Raw genomic sequence first — 22,625 nt, forward strand, 5'->3', positions numbered from 1 at the left:
AGAGTGCCAGGATTACATGGGTGAGCCACCATGCTCAGCAGGATCCTCTTTAAGATAGCATAGCCTATCTCCAGCATGCTCCACACTTCCTTGGGAGCCCTCACTAGCTCCTTTACTATCCACATTTTTACCAACAGTTTGTTTAAGGCAATCTAGGCCTTTTCTATAATGCATCTCAAAATTCTTTCAGATTCTACTAATCACCCAATTCCAAAGTCAATGCCACATGTTTAGGTGTTTATTACAGCAGCATCCCACTTCTGGAACCAAATTTTGTATTGGTTTCCTATTGTTACTAGAAAGAATTACCACATACTCAGTGGCTAAAAACAACACCAATTCATTTTACAGATCTGGAAGTCAGAGTTCTAAAATCAGTCTTACGGGGCTAAAATAAAGACATTGATAGGACTGGCTCCTTTTGAAGGCTGCAGGGGAGAATCCATTCCTTGCTCCTTCCAGCTTCTAGAGGCTGTCTTGGCATTCATTGGCTCGTAGCTGCATCACTCATGTCTTCTTCTCTCTTCACATTAATTTCTCCCTTATCTTAGACTCTTCCCTCCTACAGCCCTCTTATAAAGACTCCTGTGATTACATTGGGACCACCCAGTTAATCCAGATAATCTCCTCATCTTTTAAGGCCCTTAGCTTAATCACATTTGCAAGTCCCTTTTGCCATATAACACTCATAGGTTCTACACTGATATCTTTTGAGGTCCATTATTCAGCTTACCACAGAAGGAGATAAGCCAAATTATGAACTGGTTACTAGGGTTAGGTCTGGGGCTTGGGGATGAGGGAATAGAAGATAATCAAAAAGAAAGAAGGAAAGTGAGGAGAGAGGGAGTGAAGGAAAAAGGAAGGAAAAAAACCCTCCATTATAAGAAAAGAAAATTGGACATGTTAAAACCAGCATGTGTGATATAAACCCATTCTTTTAAGTTAACATTTATGTAAAATTAGGGGTGTGTGTATGTGACTTTACACACAGAGATGAATGAAAGAATCATCACCAAAACATAAATGGCTAATACCCAGGATGATGGGCTTTCAGGCTTCCTTCTATTTTTATATATTGCTTGACTTTTCTTTTACAGTCAGCATATATTATTGTATAATTTAAAAATAATAAAACTATTTTATGTGACAAATAGTGTTTAGAATTTTAAAAAGACTTCTAAACTTTTGTGAGAGAGATCTGATTCACCCATCTTTTTTTTTTTTTTTAACTGGTCATCAATTTATTAAAACAGTTGATTTAAGTATGTAAAATGGTGACTTCAACCTCAACTCCTGGCTCAATACTGATGGAGATAATCTACTTAACAATCGCAAAAGGCCTGTCAATGAGTCCTTGTGGATTCTCATCTGGAAGCAATCCCAAGTCTTAGAACCTTCACCACAAGGAGTTTTTCTTCTAGTGATTCTCAAAGTCTTGGTAGGTATCCCAAATGGTCCTTTTATTTTAAGATTCTTCTCCTTTGCGCCTCCGATCAAGTCAGCACACACCTTTTCCAGGGATCTTACGTTGTAGCTGGTAAGGGTAATTCTAATTGGGTGAATTGCCACCTTTGGCTCCACAGGTGTTTTTCTGGTATCTTGAAAAGCCAAGGCAGCTTCCTGACTTGTTCCTCCGCAAGAGCAAACAGCACAGAGTCAGGTGCAGAAGCTAGCACAGCAGGCCTCCACTGAACCAGCGTCCCAAAAGCTGATTAGCTCATCTTAGGTCAGGTGACCACCTTGTTCCAATCAGCCTGGAAGGCAGGGTCATGTGACACCAACATGGCCACCAAGGGGGATGGGAAGTTCTCAGAGAAGATGGTGTTGACTGGGCTTATGCCTCAAAAATACTGACTACTCTAAGTTAGGGATTTTGTTTGGGGGACATGAACTAAGTTTTAGAACTTCTAATTTGCTATTTTAATTTCTGACTCAATCTGAGTCAAGGGCAGCCTCTGAAAATAGAGAGGTTTTCAGAGTCAGAGAGGGGTGAGAAGTAAAGACACAGAGGCTGATACAGCCATGCAGTTGGTCCCAGAGCTATTTCCTAGGGAGGGATGTTCTATAGACCAGAGCCTCAGCATTAACTAGACATCCCTGTCTCCCTCCTGCAGAGGCTCAGAGAGGTGAAGTTCAGAAAGACCTGGCTTCATGTCTTACCAACTGTGTGACTTTGACCAAATTATTTAACCTGTCTGACGCTGTTTTCTGTTTTCTTGTCTGTAAAGTAAGGATAATGATGCCTATTTCTCAAGTGTGCTCTGAAGATTTCTGGAGATAATGTACATAAAACAGTTAGCACAGAGAAAACACCCAATAAAACATTTTATCATCATCATCACCATTACTATTATATTAACAGCAGGGACATGCCTGGATTCCAGAAAAGGCACACATGGGCATCCTGAGCCCAGCTTCAAACAGGGCCCTCAGAGAGAGTGACCAGGATCCAGAGCCACTGTCTGCCTTCTAAAACCGGGCAAGGATTGGGCAATGAATGTGAAGAGGACAGTGTCATGAGCACGCCCAGTAAGTGCTAACTATAGTAGGTAACCTACAAAGAGAGAAGACAGGAGGAATGGGGAGGAGAGAGGCGAGGACGGGAGAAACAGAGGCAAGACAGAAAGACACATCCACATCCAGGGATAAAAAAAGAGAAAGGAAGAGAGGGAGAGAAGCAGGTGGGGGAAGGAGAGATGGAAAGAAAGAGAGAAGGGCCAGGGAAGGGAAAAGGGGAAGAGGGGGAGGAAAGAAGGACAAGAAATAGATACTGGAGAAAGAAAGAGAAAGGAAAACCAGGCAGAGAGATAAGGGGATAGAAACAGAGAAACATGGAAAGAGAGAGTGTTGAAGAGACAGTGTGTGCCCAGGGGTCTCTGGTCCCCTTCCCTGATTGTTGCCCAAACTGTTCCCACTGCCACCATTATTCACCTTCCCCAGCACTGCCCTGAAAATTCACACTTTACACCAACGCATGCCCGTTGCATGGTGCCATCCAGGCTGCCCCTACCCACAGCCTGGACCCTCCACTGGAGGCTGGCTGACTCAGCATTCGGCTGTCTTGGATCTATCTAGATACTGTCGGCCATAAGGACCATCAACTGCACTGACCCATCTGCCACTCCTGCTGGCCTCCATCCCGGCTCCTCTATTGGTCCATCAGAACTATAAATGTCCTGCTGTTACCTTCTATCTGTCCACCACCCCTGCTGCTTAGGTTCAGGACAGCCAGGGCTAAAAGGGGAGACTCACACAATAAGATCCTTTTCCTCTGTGAGAGTCAGCATTCACCCATCTGCTGAGGGGACCTAGGGGTGAGGGGCTCTGCTTAGGCACCTGCCAGGGACCCTCTGTGGCCCTCACCCGGGGGCAGCAGCAGTGGCACTGATAAACAAGCAGGCCAGCCATGCTCATGCCGTCTGCTGCTCTCCACTCAATACGCCTCAGAGTGGATCCATTTGCACTGGGTGATATACGGTTCCGTCAAGGCGCCACTGGGCTGGATCCTGCTGCCACCTCGTCCTCATCACCCTGGCCCCTCTGTCGGGAGGGAGGGCATAAATTCAGCTGGAAAGCTTCACTTGCTTTCTGTCCTCAGATGCCCAGAGATGGTGAGCATGGCTATGACAGTCATGAAGAAAGGGTGTCCCAGGACTTCTGGCCATGTACCCTGCAGGTAGGTGTCAGTCAGTTCAAGAAATATGCACACCTACTATGTGCCAGGAGCTATACTATATGTAATACCTAGAATCTGAGGATCCACCGGATATGTTCCAGGCCCTGGAGGAGTCTGGTGGGGAAGGCAGGGGATATGTCCAAAACCAAACCTCTTAGGTTTTCATAGATGTGCAAACTGTGTCTGGGTGTGCAAACTATTTTTATCATCACAGTAAATTACCCTTATCCAAGGGGGTGTGTTCCCGGAGCACTAGTGGATGCCTGAATCCACAGATAGTAATAAACACATGGTCCCCAACATAGGATGGTTCGACTCCTAAAATTTTTTACTTCATGGTGGTGTGAGAGCAGAATGCATTCAGTAGAAACTGTACTTCAAGTACTTCTAAAATCATTCTGGTTTTCATTTTCAGCAATAATGATAATGAAATTTTCAGTGATATTCAACATTTTGTTATAAAATAGGCTCTGTGGCCCAAATGTAGGCTAATATAAGTATTCTAAGTATGTTTAAGGTAGGCTGAGCTGTGATGTTTGGTAGGTTAGGTGTATTAAATGCATTTTGACTTGATATTTTCAATTTACAATATATAATTTGCACATAATCTCCTTGTAAGTTGAGAAACATCTGTACTATGTTTTTCTGTATGAATACCTACGATAAAGTTTAATTTATAAATTAAGTGTAGTAAGAAATTAACAACAACTAATGATAAAATAGAAGAATTTTAACAATATACTGTAATAAAAGTTATGTGAATGTATTCTCTCTGTCTCTCTATTCTCTCTGTTACTTCTAATGATTTTAGAAGTAACAGACACCACAGATAAAGGGGACCATGGTACATGGTAGCTATTGGTTTTACTTCCCTTAATGTAGCAATGCTTTGGGGAGCCTGAGTTTTTACCTATGACATGGGGATTGCCTAATAGGTAGGAAATAAAAGAGAAAATGTATATAAAATGCTCTCTTAGTCCATTTTCTGTTGCTATAACAGAATGCCACAGACTGGGTAATTTACAAAGAAAAGGAATTTATTTCTCACGGTTCTGGAGGCTGAGAAGTCCAATATCAAGGTGCTGGCACCTGGCGAGGGCTTTTGTGCTATCATTCCATGGACAAAGGCCAAAGGGAAGACCGCGGGAGAGACTAGAGAGAGAACAAAGGTGTCAAACTTATCCTTCTTCTCCGGGCTCACTCCCATGATAACAGCTTTAATACATTTGTGGCAACACAGTTCTCACAGCCTGGTCACCTTGTAGAGGTTCCGCCTCTCAACATTGTTACAACACCAGTTAAATTTCATCATGAGGTTTGGAGGGGATGTTCAAACCCCAGTTAATGCTTATCTTAGGCTTGGTACTTAATGGGCACTTAGTATACTCTTAATGATGGACATCTGCTAACTCTCACTTACCCTGGAATAATAAAGGCATATGACTTCCAGAGGAGGTTCACAGTGACATATATACCACATATTGTGACATACAGGGCAACAGATATGTGCCATGGGTGCTGCAACACATAGAACAAAGGTGCATGGGTCTGGGCTGTGCTGACAGACACATCCAGCCCTGTCTATGTCTACTCTTCAGGCAGAGTAGGCATCCCTGGCACCTCCAAACCTTTGCCTCACCTGGCATGCTTTTTGTCCCTGTATGCATTGCCTAAGTCTACCATAGCAAAGTACCACAAACTGGGTGTCTTAAAAAAAAAAAAGAAATTTATCATCTCAGTTCCGAAGGCCACAAGTCCAAAAATCAAGGCGTCAGCAGAATTGGTTTCTGGAACTGACTCTCCAATGGAGAATCCGTTCTCAGCTTCCTCCCTCTCTTTTCAACCTCTTTTCTCATTTCTTTCTTCATTTCTCTTATTTCTATATTCATTAAGATTCACTCTGTCTTATGCCAAAAGGGCATTTATAGGTTCAAGTAATTGCAAAGTCCAGGGGATGGCAGTGGTTTCAGGCATAGCTGAATCCAGGGGCTTCAATGATGTTTTTGGGCATCTCTTCTCCCACCATCTCTCAGCTCTGCCCTTCATGGATTGGCTTCATTCTCAGGTAGCTGCCTCTCCTATTGTGGGTGCACTGACAGATGCATATTCTGAGCTCCACAGTCCAAAGAGTACCACTTCTAGGATAGCTCCATGCAAAGCCCTGTCACTCTCATTAGTCTGGCTTGAGTCACCAGTCCAAAGCTGAACCAATCACTGTGCATTTTGTTGCCTAGCCTTGGGACCTGCACCAATTCAAGACAAGTGACTGGAGGTAGGAGGTTATTACCTCACAGGGAAATGTGGGTGAAGTTTCTAGATAAAGGGGGGAGGTATGATGAGCTTGCTTTTCCCCTGGTTCCACCTCGAATGCTAAGCTGGACCTGTGGTGGGTGCAGAGACCCTGAGTCCTGGGTTCCCTCTAAAAGCGCATGCTGAGTAGTGGGTGGGGTGAGAAGAGACAAATTCTAGAATGGTGAAATGCAGAGCAGAAGACCACTCAGCTCCAGGAGTTATCTTTTCTGGAGACAAAAATATTGAGACTGGAAAAGCTCTCTGACGCCATCCAGTTGACTGACCTAAAGGTATAAATGGAGAAATGAGACTCAGGAGGTGAAGGGACTTGCCTTGGGATCCCCCATGAGTCAGTGGCAAAGCAAGAACCAAAACATTCATCTCAGATTCTGGGGCTGGTCTTCATTTTCCCACATGCTTGCATCATTAATTAAACAGGTGGCTGTCCTGTGCCATAGATAACTGCTAGGAAGAGGCTCTGGAGATGGCACAGGATAGGAGGCACCACTTTGGGTGAACACTGAAGGGTGCGTGAGCATTTACCAGGCGGAAGAGGAGAGGAATCCATAGATCCAAATCCATGCATCCTTCCATCTTTTCTCCTTCTCTTCCTTCCTGTTTCCCTCTCTCTTTCATTCTTTCTTCTTTCATCCTAGGGATGACACTGGGATGACAGTGAGGACATTGTTGCATCCAGAACTCAGCCTGTGAAAGCCCAAACTGGGTAATAGTGGTGGCTCAGAAAGCCCCACCCCCAAGAAATGCAGGTGTCCAACCATGGAGTGTGCAGCTTCCCGGGATAAAAACAAAACAATAACAATAACAAAACCAGGAGCTGTATCTCCCTTGCCCAGACTGGTTACTAAAATAATTTGATTGTGGTAATCATTTCATGGTGTATTCATATATCAAATAATCCCGTTGTATACCTTCATATATGCAATTTTAATTTGTCAATTATACCTCAATAAAGTTAGAAAAATGAACTAAATAATGGAAGAAAAAAATTCCAATTCTTAGGGTCTGGTGAGATCAAGGGCAGTTAACTGGAGATAACAAAGCTTATGGGTTGCAAGGTTTGAAGAACAGTAGGAAGTTTGGGGAGCTGGAAAAAAACATTAAAGTTACATTACAGCCTCTACTTTCTCTCTGTGTCCCGCCCCCCACCCCTAACCCAGAATATCAGTCTCTGTGGAAATTACCCGAAGCCCCGCCCCACGGGGAGGAGCAGTTAGACCGAGTCATGTGATTTCAAGGTCACGTGGCTAATGCGGGCGGAAGCAGTCCCGGATCTCAAAGCGCTGCCCGTGTTTCGCTTTGTAGGGCTGATTTGTCGCCCTTTCTGTCCCCACCTTGGTCTGCCTCTGAGCATCCTTGGCTGGTTTGCCTTCTGTGCTGAGGGAATGGCTGGGAGAAAAAGCTCCGGCTGATAGGCTTGTGGCCCTGGGCAAATTCTTTATCCTAAGAATAGAAGCTCCTTTTCAGCACTTAAGTAACCCAAGGATCTCCTGCCCCCTGGAGACTCCCTCTGGACCCTCTCTCCCTGCTTCTCTGGGAGGGTCCTTCCCCACACCAAGCTAGTTTTTGTACTTGTTTTTCTCTCTGCCTGGAGTGCCATTCTCCGAGCAACTCCAGTGCCTAATTTTTTCTCTTCCCTGAGCTCTCAGTTTAAATGTCGCTGTTTCCCATTACCCAGTGACTGCCTCCCCTCACCCTTGTTCCTGTCATTACCACGTCTCCCTGTTTCTCTGTCTTCACAGCACTCACCCCAACTGAGATTATTTGTTCACCTGTGTTGCCCACATCCCCTGTAGAATAAAACGTCATGGCATGCGTCCCATGGTACTTGTCTTATTCATAGCTCTGAGTCCCCAGTCCTGATAACTATGCTTGACAAAGTACTCAATGAAGTTCATCAGTGAACTTCATGTTGTATATGAGAAAACTGAGGCTCAGTGAGGGTAAGCGATTAGCTCAAAGTCCACAGCAAACAAGATCTGCTGACTACTTGCTCCTTCTTAAGGTTGCACTTTCTCTCTCTTCTGTAAAATGGGGACAGTGATGGCTTCTGGCGGTTTCAAATGAAAATGTTTCGGAACCTAGAGATGCCTACTCCTGCTACATGGGAACCCAAATCAGACTAAGAGCCAAGGTCCCTCTTTAGGTGGGAGCTTTCAAAGCTCATTGCCAGCAGTGCTCAGAGAAGGAGACCATGAAACCTGTGACAGCATGGCTTATTACACCCATGGGAACACACTCTGGGCCAAATCAAGTTTCTCCCAAATCATAAAACTTTAGAATGTCAGAACTGGCAGGGAACTGGGAGACTTTTGAGCTTGGAGGCACCCAGATCTGGCTGAGCAGTGGCTTTGGGGAACAATTTAAAAATTCAGATTTCTGGGCCCCACTCTGACCACCTCTGTTAGTTGGGAATTGGAATTGCAAAGGTCTTACTGGGGAGCAACACCTTGGGAAAGCAAAGGGAGAAAGCAGGACTGAGCAGGGTTGGTGTCAGATCAGAGTGTAGAAGTGACAAATTTCTGCTAGCTCAGTGGCTAGGAGAGGGGAGGGGAGAAGGCTCCAGATCAAAGATGATAGAAGGGTCCTGAGTTGGCAAAAATGGATGTGGCCCTAGCACTGACGCCTTGCCACACTGCTCAGGTACTGCCCTAAGGAGAGAGTGCCCTCAGCTCCTACCACCTGGCTTAGCCATTGGCCTGGGCCTAGTCTGAGAAAAGCATGACCCTTGGAGGAGACAAACAGATGAACCAGAACTTGCACATCTCCACTCTGCTGCACTGCTCAGATCCATGCCCCGGGAGGGCCCTGGGATTTGGTATTTTAGTAAGTTTTTAGTAAGTCAAGAGCTGAAGGTGCCTGACTCCCCTTTTAATGCTCTCTCCTGCCCAGGCTGCTCTAGACCTGCTCGATCCAGATGGGCATCCATTCTGTACTGAGTTGCTACATTTGAGGAGTGATGGGAAGAGGCAGGTGGCCCAGGCTTCACTGTCCTTTGGGATCTGAAAGAGATGGTTTAGGACATAGGTTCTCAGCCAAGGGTAATTGTGTCCCCCAGGAGACCTTTGTCAGTGTCTGGAGACATGCTGGTTGTCACATCTGGTTGTTACTGGCATCTATTAGGTGGAGGCCAGGGGTACTACTACACACCCTGCAATGCATAGGACAGCTCCCATCACAAAGAATTATCGGACCCAAATATCATTAGTGCTGCGGTTGAGAAATCCTGGTCCCTGACCCTCCTGAAATCAGGGATGAAATTGTATGAGTACTTTGTGAATTTTTCTGAGTTTGGCCTTCCCAGTTTGGACTGTGACCCAGACTAGGTTAGGACCTGCTGTCCTCTGGGCTCTGGGCTGACAGAGCCATCTGGTGCCCAAACATGCCATCCCTGTCTTCCCTCCAGGCCTTTACACTTGCTGTTTCCCCTGCTGGGAACACTCTCTGCTGCCCCACCCCCCGCAGCCTTCTTCATGGCTAATGCCTCTATTCTGTGCCGGGCACAGTACTCAGTCCTTTCCTCATTTTTCTCATTTAAGCTTCACCCTCTGGAGGTGGTGTGATTATTGTCCCTAATTTAGAGATGAAGGGGCAGAAGCACAAAAGGGTTAAGTGACTTGCCCAAGGCCACAGGGTAGAGCCAGAATCCCAACTCCGGCCCGCCCTGGAGCCCAGGATCCTAAACCCTGCGCTGTCCTGCCTCTTCAGCTGCTACCTTGTCACCTTTCTGGTCTGCATCCTCCACCACGATGCGGCCTTGGGAACAATGAAAAAACTCAAATTTCTGAGCCCCACCCTGATCACCTTTGTTAGTTGGGAATTAGGATTGCAAAGGTCTTACTGGGGAGTAACATCTGGGGAAAGAAAAGGGAGGAAGATGCCTGGTGCCCTTCGTGGTTCCTGGCACAGAAATGGCACTCTGGAAAGACTTAGTGAGTGGACAAATCTCTGGATTCTGGTTTTGATTATAAATGCTGTATGGTTGTGCCTGTCAGCATCCGAAGGCCAAGAGCCAGGCCTGTGTTACCCACGAGTTAGGACTGAACATTCAGACTCCTGGTTCTCACTGGGGGGTGATGGTGGAAGCCACAGTCACCTGTGTACCTTATTGTGTCTTGATGTCCCTTCTGTGAGGAATCATGGCAGAAAGCTTACTTATGAGGATGTCACATCTATGGAAACACTAGGCATCTATCTCATCTGAAGTCTTTTCTCTGCTACACACTGGTGTGTTTGCTTCCTAGGGCTGCTGTGATGAATCACTGCAAACCAGGTGGCTTAACAAAATAGGAATCTGCTCCTTCACAGATCTGGAGGTCTGGAGCACAAAATCAAGGTCTTGGCAAGGCTGTGCTCCCTCTGAAGTCTCTAAGAATTTTTCCTTGCCTCTTTGGCCTCTGGTGGCTCTAAGTGTTTTTTTGGCTTGTGGCAGCATCACTCCGGTCTTGGCCTCCGTTTTCATGTGGGTCTTCATGTGGTTTTCTTTTCTGCGTCTTGTGTCTTCTCTGTTATAAGGACACTCCTCATTGGATTGAAGATGAATCTAAGATGATCTCATGTTGAGATCCTTAATTATATCTGCAAAGACCCTATTTCCAAATAAGGTCATATCCACAGGTACCAGGAATTAGAACTTGAACGTATCTTTTTCAGGCCACTATTCAACTCACAATACTGGAGTAGTTACAGAAACATTACTATGAGTATCAATTAATCTTCTGTTAATTCTTTAATTCCAATCACAAGTTATTTCCATGATGTCTTGACCTTTCTAAAGACTTACCTGTGGCATCTTCTTTAATGTTTGTACAACCTTCACTCTTCCCTAATTTGTAGACAAGGAAACAGACTCAGAGAAGTGACAAGATCTCAAAATTCCAAACCTAGCTGTACATCTGAATCACCTGGGGTGGACAGCTTGCCTTTTTGAGAAAAAAAGGCAGATTTTTATACCTTTTCCACGAAAGATTTATAAAAGTCTACAGTGAATCCAGAAATCAGTATTTTTTATTAAGTTCTTAGAGGCAATGTCTTCATAGTTTTGGGAACGTGTCCAGGTTACTATTGCTGTGTGACAAATTATTCCAATTCTTTGTGGTTTAAAACATTCATTTTATTTTGTTCTGGGTTTTTGTGGCCTAGGAATTTAGGAAGGGCTCAGCTGGGTGGTTCTCACTTGGGGGTCTCTCATGTGGTTGCAGTCACATATTGGTTGGGTCTGCATTTAATTGAAGGCTCATCTGGGTTAGATGTCTGGATAGCTGGCAGGTGATACCAGCTGTGTTTTCTGCCAACAAGAGTGTCTCCACATGGCGTCTTCAGCATGGTGTACTCAGGGGCATTGGACTTCCAGATGGAGGCTCAGGGGCTTCAGGTATGAGGAGACCACGTAGCACCATGTCCTGCACCTTCTTGGTTATAAAATGAGTCATAAGCCTACCTAGATTCAAGGGGTGGTGGTGACTATAGACCTCACCTCTCAGGGAGAGAAGAATAAAATAATTTGTTTTCATTTAAAAAGAAAAAACCACTATAGAATGTTTGCCTCACAATACCCTTTTATGTGTTTTAGCTAAATGTTTATTGAAGTAGGTTCTTTCAAGATGGAAATAATCCTGGGAAGGCAAGGTCAAAACAGCCTAGAAGACTCCTCCTCACACTTACCCCATTCCAACAGATTTCCACCAGATTGAAGAGACGTTGTTTAGTCACAGAGTGAGGGTGGGGAGGGGACAAGATGTAGAAGAATGGAGCCTTCTGTGCCAGCTCTGACACTTTTTCTCCTATAATTCTTCTCTGCCATCTGCTGTGGCCCCCCACCCAATCAAATTCATATATTGAAATCTAACCCCCAATGTGTTGATATTTGGAGGTGAGCTCTTTGGGAGGGGATTGGGTCATGAGGGTGGAGCCTTCATGAATGGGGTTGGTGCCCTTGTAAAAGAAGACACAGCTAAAAGTTGGTATCCATGAACCAGGAAATGGGCCCTCACCAGACACTGGGTCTGCCAGCTGCTCGATCTTGGACTTCAACCCTTTAGAACATTGAGCAATAAATTCCTATTGTTTGTAAGCCACCCAGCCTGTAATGTTTTGTTATATCAGCCCACATGGACTAAGATGCCATCCCTCACCAAGGGAGAGGACCAGAAAGAGGAAGGCCTCTGTGGATCAGTATGAACCATTTCCAAAGGCAAGCATGGCATTCTGCTTCCCAAAGGAGAAATGGGTCTGCTTTGGTCTGTCCCTTATCCTCCCCTGGCAGACCCTTCCTCCTCCAGCTTCCTGGTGACCAGCTTCCCCTCTCTGGGCCTCTGTACAGTGAAGAGTTTGGGTTGGAAGAGAGTTTGCAAACTTGCCGACAGTTCTCATGTATCCTGTTTTAATATTTTTAATCAGAATGTGTTGTCACTTTTAAAAGTCAGGTAATTTCACCTTTAAGTAAAATCTGGTTTCTGCATTCTTGAGAAAAGATGTCAGCATATCTGGTCTCACTGGGCCCCTCTTCCTGGGTGGCAGAGATTGAGTAGTGGCCACCTACATACAGGGGCTGGGGCTCACCTGTTGCCTATCCCTCAACCCCTTACATGCATCTCCCGCCTGCCCAGCCCCTGCAGTCATTGGGACCTGTGAGCCGTGATGTACATCATCTCACTTGTGAGTTAGGCAGCACAATTTCCATTCTGCAGATCAGGAAATTGAAGCACAGAGAGTTTAAGCAAATCCCCTGAGGCCAAATGGGCGGGCAGCTGCAGGGCCCAGGCTCAGGTTTCCTTCTCTTTTCTCTGCGCAGGCCCTCCCCCAGCTCCCCAGTGGTCAGAGAGAGGCTGCCTGATTCATTTCCCAGAGAAGTGCCAGAACAATGTTCCTCCCCTCTTCTCTCTTCAGCGGCTAGCTATTTTAGGGCTGACCTCCTTGCCATCTTTCCCTACAAGGAGAAAATTGTCTGCAAGCCAGTACAAAGATCAGGTTCAGGTTCTGCTTAATTATCAGTAGGCAGCTTGATGGAAGAATGAATGTCTAAGGAGGTGGGGAAAGGGCTTATATGATGAGAGTTGGTGTAGACACTGACCGACTCTTCTCGTTGGCACCCCACCAAATGGAATCAGGTCAGAAGTACCTGGGCCACGAGGCCCCCTTCAGCTTTTAGCCTCCATCAGGCCCCTTCTGTGCCCAACACCCCCAGACTGTGGGAGTCTGGGCGTTACTGCCGTCCATTCCCTCGTTTGTTCCTTCATTCGTCAGTACAAAGTGTTTATTGAGCAGCTATTATGCGCCATTGCCAGACACCTCCCTAGACACCGGGAACACAGCAGCAAACAAGACAGAGGAAGAATTCCTGCCCTGGTGGAGGTGACAGCCAATTGAACGTGGCAGATGTTAAATAAATGTGTTGACACACAGAATTATGTCAGCTAAGAGGAGGAGGAAGGGGCTGGACAAGAGTGAAAAGGGCTGCTATTTTAGACCTAGCAATCAAAAAAAAAAAAAAAAAGAAAAAGTCTCCCTGCAGAGGGACATTTCAGGAACAACCCTATGAGCTGTGAGCCATGTGACACCTGGAGGGGAGTGCTCCAGGCTGGCGTGGCCAGGATGCAGGGCCTGAGCGGGTGGGTGCTTGGGGCGCCTGGCACAGTGGTGAGGTCGGTGTAGCTGGTGAGGGAGGTCAGAGAGGTCACAGGTAGGGTCTTGTGCCTCAACTTTTAGTGTGCATGAGGTGGGAGCCATGGAGGGGGTGACAGGATCTGACTTAGGTTGCCGAAGGTTCACCCTGGCCACTGCAAGGGAAATGTTGGAGGCAGAAAGGCCAGAGTGGAAGCAGGGAAACCAGGGAGGAGATTCTTGTGGCATCCGTGCCATAAGCAGTGGGGGCTTGGGCCTGGACGGGGGTGGTGGTGGTGGGGCAAAGGGGACAGACTCACGGGGAAAGTGACAGGCTTGGGCACCTCTACCCCAGCCCCTGTCCTTCCTCCTTTTCTTTCAGAGGCAGGAAAGAAGTGATAAGTGACAGGCTTCTTTCCAGATTCCTAGATGGGTAAGGGAAGGGCTCCCAGCTCCTTAAAAAAAGATGGCTTGCTGTGAACTCATTCAGCCTCCCAGATGATAGGTCTGGGGAGGCTAAGTCAGGGTTAGTGGCAAAGTATCAAGTGAGACCCATGTGCAAGGGCGTGTCCCTCTGGACAGCAGCCTCAGCCATCCTATCTAAAACTGATCAGCCATCTCACAGTGCATGTCTTTTGCTATAAGAGTCTGTATGAACCCAGTGGCTCATGACATAAAGAGTAAGTCCCAGTTCTGCCACTCACTAGCTGTGTGACCTTGGGCAAGTGACCATACCTTTCTGAGCTTCAGTATTTTCATCGTGACACTAGATGTTGACTAACTGCTGGCCAGTTTCAAGCCTAAGCCTTAAGTGGCCTTGTAGCTTTTGCTCTTGCAACCCTGATGCCTACAAGTGATGACCCGTAGCCCTGCCTCCTTACAGCCCTACTGACAGCTAGCCAACTATCAGACATGTGAGTGAGGCCCAGATCATCCTGCCAACATCCAGCCTGCCAGCAGACACATGAACAAAACCCCCCAAGGCCAGCCGAGTCAGCCCCAACCAAAAGACTCACCCAGCCAACTGAGAGTCATAGACAAAATCAATAGTGGCTGTCTGAGCCCTAAATTTGGAGGTGGTCTGTTGTGCAGTCAACATTAGCTGACTCTTACCCCCTCCTTAGGTCATGCATCTTTCTGTTGTCCAGGCTTAGTATATGGGCTGGGTGAACTAGTGCCCCTCCTCTCCAAAAATGTCCACATCCCTAATCCTTAGCACCTGTGAACATGGCAAAAGAGACTTTGCAGAAGTAATTAAGTTAAAGATCTGGAGATGGGTGATTAGCCTAGATTATCTGGGTGGGTTGAGTCATCTTAAGGGTCCTCATAAGAGGGAGGAGAAGTGGAGAAGAAGCTGTGACAGCAGAAGCAGAGGGAGAGATTAGAAGATGCTGCACCACTGGCCTTGAGAATAGAGGCAGTGATCGTAAGCCAAGGAATGTGAACAGCTTCTAGAAGCTGGATAAAACAAAGAACTAGATTTTCTCCTGGAGCTCAAGAAGCAACGCAGCCCTGCCAACACCCTAATTTTTTTTTTCTTGTTGCCAACACCCTAATTTTAAGACTTCTGGCCTCTAGAACTATAAGAGAATAGATGTGTGTTATTTTAAGTCACCAAGTTTGTGGCAATTTCTAACAGTAACCACAGGAGACTAATACAGTGTACTAGGTCTCTGGGCCTATGACGTTTCCCACCCTCTGTTTCAAAGAAAGCTAAGAATCCATTTCCTTGAGACAGATGACCCTGACAAATGACCAATATAAGGAATCAGAGTAAAAATAGCAATTCTAATAATAATAGCTATTAATTCCTTAGCCCTTATCATGTGCCAAGCATATCAGGCTAATGGCTTCATATATGTCATTTCATTTAACCTTCACATAAACATACAAGGTAGCACTGTTACCGTTCCCATTTCACAGATGGGAAAACTGAGGCTCAGTTTATAAGATATGCCCAAGGCCATGTTGCTAGAAGTGGCAGGGCTGAGATTCACATCCAGGTTTGTATGATTGCTGACAATCAGTGATGCTCAAGCCTTCCCTGGGCGCAGTTCATGCAGAAGGAACCCTCCCTCCTCTCTTCCTCACTCTAGTTTGCCTCTTTCTGTGGGGAGGGGGAGCTCTCATACATTTCCCTTGCTCCCAGCCCGCTTTTCTTTCTCTCCAGTCCTCACAAAAGGCTCTTTCACTCTTCATATGCCATTTTATACGGCACAGACAGCCTGGCATTTTTGAGAGGAACTTTATTTCCTTTTGGCTTTCTCTCTGCTTTGTAGCGAAGAAAATAGAAATTGTAAAAATATAGACAAGTTCTCAGACTGCAGATTTCTGATCCCAAGAATTCCCTCCAGCCAGGACGGGTTGGCACTGCCCACTGGCACCATGCCTGGCTTCCCTTCCTCCCGGCTCCAGGCCTCCACCTGCTGGGCAGCATCTTGTCTCCCATCCTTGGGAGAGATTTACCTAAAATTAACAGTACATGCTGATCTTACTTGTAGAAAGTATCTGTGCTTTTCCCTTTATTCCTTCTTATGTTAAAAGCACCCCAGTTTTTTAGGGGAATCAGTTTGCTCTCTGTCAATCCAGGTGTTCTGGATGCAGCTGACCCCAGCCCCAGCCCTGGGAACGGGCATGTGACCCAAGGCAGGCCAATGAGAATACTACATCCCCTCTCCCATAGTGATTGGTCCAGACACAGACATGTGATCCAAGATGAGCCAATCAGAGCTAAGGAACAAGGATGCCTGCTTATGCTTTTGCTAGTGCCAGCGGTAAAAGTCACTCTTGTTTTTTTCCGCTGAGTGTTACCTGTGGCAGCTGGCAGCCATCTTTGCCAATGTACAGGGAGAGGGTGCCTGAGGACGAAGCCAAGAGGAGGAAAGCACAATTGAGATTTAAAAAGAGACAAATGCTTGATGACATTGTTTGAAGACCTGGATCATCCAGCTATGCCTGAAGACCTACATGTAACTATGAATTTTTCAGTCCATGAGAAGATAGTGCTTTTCCTCAAGCCACTTCGGGCCAGATGCCTGTCACATCAGCTCAATCAAATTTATTGAGAACTGTCTTAGTTTGGGTATCCCTGAAAGCAGAGATTGAGACAAGGACTTCGGCACAGATAGCTTATTTGGCAGGCAATCTTTGGATGTGGGAGTGGGGATGAGAGAGAGTCAGGGAAGGGGGAACACCAATGTAAAGGCACATTGCTGAGGTCACCCCTATAGACAATGGAGACTAGATTTCTCAGGACCCTGCTGAGGAGGGTAGAGAATGCTTTCTAGAAGTGTCTACTGAAGACCAGGAGGCAGCATCATCATTCACCGGCTTCTATCCTCTATTCCTTGAGGGGCTGACTATAGTGGCAACATGGCAGGCAGATTAATGGTTCCTAAAGCTGTCCATGTCCTAATCCCCAGAACCTGTGGAATATTAGGTTACACAGCAAAGGGGAATTCAGGTTGCAAATGGAATTAAGGTTGAGGTTGAGCTAAAAATAGCAAGACTGCACTGGCTTACCAAATGGGCCCAATGTGGCCACAAGAGTCCTGATAAGTGGAATAGAGGGGACAAAAGGGGGGCAACTAGAAAGGGAGAGGGACTTGATCCAATATGTGGCTTTGAAGACAGAGGAAGGGGCCGCAAGCCAGGGAATGTGAGCAGTTTCTAGAAGCTGGGAAAGGCAAAGAAATGATTATCTCTTAAGCGTCTAAGAGGAACAGAGCTCTTGATTTAGCCCAGTGAGAACCATGTTGGACTCCTGACTTCCAGAACTTAAGAAAGTAAATGGATATTACTTCAAGCCACTAAGTGTGTAATAATTCAATACAGGAGTTATGAAAAAGCAATACACTCCATAACCCTCCAAGTGCCAGCTGAACTATGTTCAGCTGAGCAGGCTCCCACTGCATCAGACAGGGCTTAGGACTGAAAGAGGAAAGACACCCAGTTCATCTTGATGCAGTGTGCTGTCACCATGGTGAATCTCGGCTTGCTGGCTTGACATTGTCCACTGGAGTTGTGATGAAATTAGAAGTGAGCTGAGGGGACATGACACTGGGAACCAGAGGCAGCTGCCACACGCAGTCCCAGTGGCAGGTGCTGTGCTAAGTGTGTCCCATGCCACATCTTCTTTACACTCCCATTCAAGTCTTTTCCTTATGCAAATCCCCCAGACTCCCAAAGGCCTTTTTTCTAATGGGGGCTCAGTCTGAAGGACCTTTCTGCAATGCAGCTCATTGGCACAGCAATGTTGAATGAAGCTTCCATGACCACTATCGGTTACTTCTCATAAATGAATCCACCATGTCCTTCTAAAATTGAGAAGGAAAAATGCTCTTGGGAACACAGATCTGTTGAAGGGAAATGTAACTTAAGGGATTCCATATTTTTCCTGTTCTCCCCATCACCCCAAAATTTGCCTCTCCCCTTGGGTCTTCTTGTTACTTACATTACTACTATGTGCTAGTAGATGACTAGTGTCCACAATAATAAAAATTGCCTCCATTTGTTGAACACCTACTCAGTACCAGGCACAGCTATAGGCCTGTTTTTGAACATGCTCTTGATGAAGGCATTAGTCTTACTTTAAAGGTCATGAACTTGAACTTTGAGGTTTCAAAGGAGTTTGAGGTTATTGTCAGCTAGGTTAATGCCACCACACTCTAACTTGAGCAACAGAGTGAGACTTTCAGAAAAAAAGGTTTTCTGAGCACCTACTAGGTGCTGGGGCTACAGCACTGATTATGCCAGACCTCATGTCTATCCCCATGCAGTGAACAGTCTCCTGGGGGAGGACAGGCTATACACATAGGTAAATAAGCAAATGATAAACTTAGAGATGGCAAAAAGTGCCCTGGCAGGCATGAAGACAGTGCTAAGATGGGGAACTTCACGATCGCCTTTTCAGGAGCAGCTTGAAACTTTCTTCCCATCCAACTCCTAGGATTCTTCCTAGCAGGTCATTTTTATCCTAATGCTTAACAGCGCAAGTCCATTTTCTCAAATAGCTACCCTGTTTCTATCACCCTGACATGGTTTCCAGTTCAGTCTCTCTAATCCTTTTGGCTGTTGTTCCTGTGCTATTTAAACATTTATTGAGCATCTCCTTAGTGTATAAGGATGGCTGTATAGTTTGCTCCAACTCGGCAATTACTCATGAACTCTGGTTACCCCAAACTGTGATGACTGAAGGGTGTGGTCTACAAACCATACGTTAGTAGGTTGGTAGAATCATAAGGATCCTGGAGGTTATTTGCAGAGTCCGAAAGTTCAAATGCCCACAGTGACCAGGTAGGAACTGAGAATGAGTGAAAAGTGGCCGAGGGTAAAATAACACGGAATGGCAGGGACTGTGGTAAACTGGAGATCTCATGCTGTGCCTAGAAGGGGTGATCACTAATCACTTCCTGCAGGTGCTGCCATGCAGAAATACAGGCCCAGGGTGGATAGATGTTCCTATTTTTGAAAAAGAATCCAGAAACTAAATATTTTTGCAAAGTCTTCCAATTTGTAAATGTTGGCCACCAAGTCAACTAAAAAACTGAATGCAGAAGACAAAACTCATTGTCCACAAGCTGATTATGACTCAGACTTCTGGTTTTATAGATGGGGAAACTGAGGCTCAGAGCAAGGATGTGGGTTTCCTGTGGTTTTATGGGGAACTCAACTTGGCCCATTTTCCTTAAGACCGGAAGCACGTGCTGCCTCTTGTCTGAGGTCACTAGCCCCTGCCCAGGAATTCCAGACCCAGGGAACTTCCCCAGGGGTGGGAACCAGAGTGGAAGGTGGAGTCCAAGCTTTTTCTAAGTGCAGAACTCATCGTGGGCATCCACATTCCTGATACATTTTTTGGAGGTTGGCAAATGATTCTGGGTGTGATCCAGGAGTCCTGGTTTTCACCCTGTGCCTGTGGGTCTGTCTCTTTCTCTCTCTCTCCCCTTCTCCACCTTCCGTGTCTCTCAGTCTGTTTCTTCCCTGGTCTCTGTTCTTCTCTCTCATCATCTCTGTTCCCCAGGTGTTGCTGTCTCTCCTTCTCTGTCTCTCTTTCTCCCTCCCCCTCACCTCTTGTTTTTCTCCCCCCTTCTGTCTCTCTGCTCTTTCAGTACCTCTCTCTGTCTCTCCCCATCTCTCACTCAGTCTCTGCCCCTGTCCCCCCAGGCCTCTCCTCGCCTGCCCTCTGAGTCCCTCTGGCCACCGTGGAAAGGTTACTGTAAACGGGAATGAAGCCGAGGGCAAAAGTAATCAACCCCCTGGCTGACCTCCGATCCGCCCCCAACGCCGGGGCTGGCTCTGGCTGCGCCCCCTCCCCTGCCACAACCCCCCACCCCCCTGCCTCCCCACCCTCAGGTCCCCTTGCTGACAAAAGGCCTATCTTCTCTCTGCCTAAATGATTTAAATTCTAATCAAACATCATTTATAGTACATCTCGGAGCCGTCTCCTGGGAGCTGCTCCCACATGAGATGTTGCCATGGCAACCGGGGGGTCTTGTTTCAGAAATGTCAGATTGTATTATTGTCTTCACACTTCTCTGATAACCTGGTGTCTCTCCCTCTCTCTCTCCCACTTCCTCACTCACACCACCAGCCCGGGATTTTATTCCTTCTCTCTCTCTCTCTCTCTCTCTCACACTGTCCCTCTCCCTCCCACCCTACCCCCCACCCCAGACTCTTCTCAGACCCCCAGCCTCCCTCTGGCCCCAGGAGAAAATGGCCTGATCGATTTCATCTCCCAGCTTCCCACCAGGCCCAGGGCCCCCGCCCGTGTCTCTGGCCTTGGGGCCTCCCCCCATTGGGAAAGGTGTCTCCCCCCCACCTCCACCCCCTCATCTTCTGCAGACATGCTCCCCCCTCTAGGGGTTTGCTGAAGTGCTCTGGTGTCATTTTATTTTGCTAGATATGAAAATGAGACATAGATTTTTCCTGGCGATGCATGTGTGAAGTTCTAATCTGGCTTTTCAGAATTTTTTTTTCTTTTAGGGGAGGGGATAGTGCTGGGAGAAAGCAAGCTCTTAACAGGATCCAAATGCAGAGGCAGAAGGTGTGAGTAGGGGACGCCCTGTGTGCACACATGTGTATATGTGTTCATGCGCATGTGTGCCTGTGCCCAGGTGTGTATCCATATGTGTACACATGGGTGCGTGTGTGTGCACTGTGTGCATGTGTCCGTGTCTGTGTGTGCACGCCTGTGCATGTGCATTCATGTGTGTGTTGTGTACACGCCTGTGTGCATGTGTGCCTGGGCCCAGGTGTACACATGCCTCAGTCTGTGATGTAGGGATGCCTTCTCCAGCCTGGCTGTTGTCCCTCAACAGCTCCAAAACACTGAGCACTTGCCCTGCTCATTTACACAGTCCTTCGGAATATAAATGGGTACTTTTTTTGTTGTTGTTTTTGCAGTTTGGCTGGGGCTGGGTTCGAACCTGCCACCTTCGGTATCACAGGCGCTTCCCTAAATGGGCACATTTTGCCAAGATTTTCACCTTCTCATCAAATTCTTCACCCTATAGGCTGCTGAGGTGCATTAGCCCTGCAAATGGCCCAGAGACATTTTCCAAGTCCAATTCCTTCACTCCACAAATGGGTAAAGTGAGGCACCAGGAGGAGCAGTAGCATGCTCAAGGTCACATGAGGGCCAGAGGCGGCATTGCAGCTAAAGTCTCCAGATGCCAGGCCACTCAGGAGACTGAGAGAGTCTCAGGGCAGGGGATGGAGCCCACTGCCCTTCAGAGAGGCCCCCGGAGGCCACAGGCTGGCAGCACTGGAGCAACGCCTGCAGGTGTTTGCAGGAGTGGTGCCAGGCACTGATAAGCCATTTGCAAGGATTATTACATTGACCCCTCACAACAACAGGGAGGAGGGTCGATCATTGTCCCCATTTTGCAGATGGGGAAACTGAGGCTAAGAGCGGGGATGTGAGGCTGCCCAAGTTTATGGAGCCAGGAAATGGCAGAGGCAGGATTCAAACCGAGGACGCTGTGATGCTAAAGTACAGCTTTTCCATTCACTGCTGCTTCCTGCAGTGGGGTCAGAGACAGCCCTGTCCCCTTGAGAACTGAATAGATGGGAGGTGTCGTTCACCTTTGTCTCTAACACTCAGAGGGTCACATCACAAAGAGGAGAGCAAAGAGTTCTGGGGGCAAGTGCAGTGACCAGGAACAGCAGTGTGGAGTGGAGCAACCACAAAATGAGGTTCAGAATGTCCCCAAGAACTTTCCTCCCCCACTATGCAAACAGAGAAAATGAGGCTCAGGGGAGCATGAACTTGTAAAAGGCAGGGGTGGCAATTCCTACAGTGTAGTGTGGAGGCAGGTGGCCTGGGTCAGATCCCAGCTCTGCCCCTCACTCGCTGGGAGACCCTGAGCTCATTCCCCACCCTCCCAGAGCCTCAGTTTCCCCATCTGTAAAACAGGGATAAAAATGGTACCTGCCCTATAGGGTGGAAGCAAGCATTATGTGAGTGATTATTGGCTGGAGCCTGGCACAGAGAAGGGTACCTGGCACAGAGAAGCCCTGAGTGAGGTTCCTGTGTGGGGAGCATCCTGAAGACATGAGCAACCCTGCCCCTATCCAGACACCTTCCTTGCCCATGGCTGCTTTCTTTTTAATGGCTGCAGTTGGCCTGGCCCTGTTACCCCCCAAGGATTCTCAGAAACCGGGACCCCTGCCCCTCAGCTGTGTGTGGTCGATCCTTAGAGGACACTAGCTTCTTCCCTTTTCCTCGTTTTCTTTTTTCTTTTCTTTTCTTTTTTTTTTTTTGGATGAACCCCCAAGGGACGTGGGGGCTGAGGGAGGAGGGAGTGGGCTCTCATGGGCCTTCCTTACTCCATGCCCAGCACCTCTGAGGGCTCGGACCCAATGCACACAGTGTGAGAAAGAGAGGTCAGCAGGCACCAGGGCAGTCACTCAGGGTTGGCTGGAAACAAATGACTTTTGAACAAGGGGCCCCACATTTTCATTTTTTATTTGGCCTCAAAAAGTATGTACCTGGTCCTGACCTAGACACAGCTAGATATAGACAAAGACAACTCACTGT

The sequence above is a fragment of the Nycticebus coucang genome, chromosome 4 (genome assembly GCF_027406575.1).
Source record: "Nycticebus coucang isolate mNycCou1 chromosome 4, mNycCou1.pri, whole genome shotgun sequence".
In the NCBI taxonomy this organism is placed as follows: domain Eukaryota; kingdom Metazoa; phylum Chordata; class Mammalia; order Primates; family Lorisidae; genus Nycticebus; species Nycticebus coucang.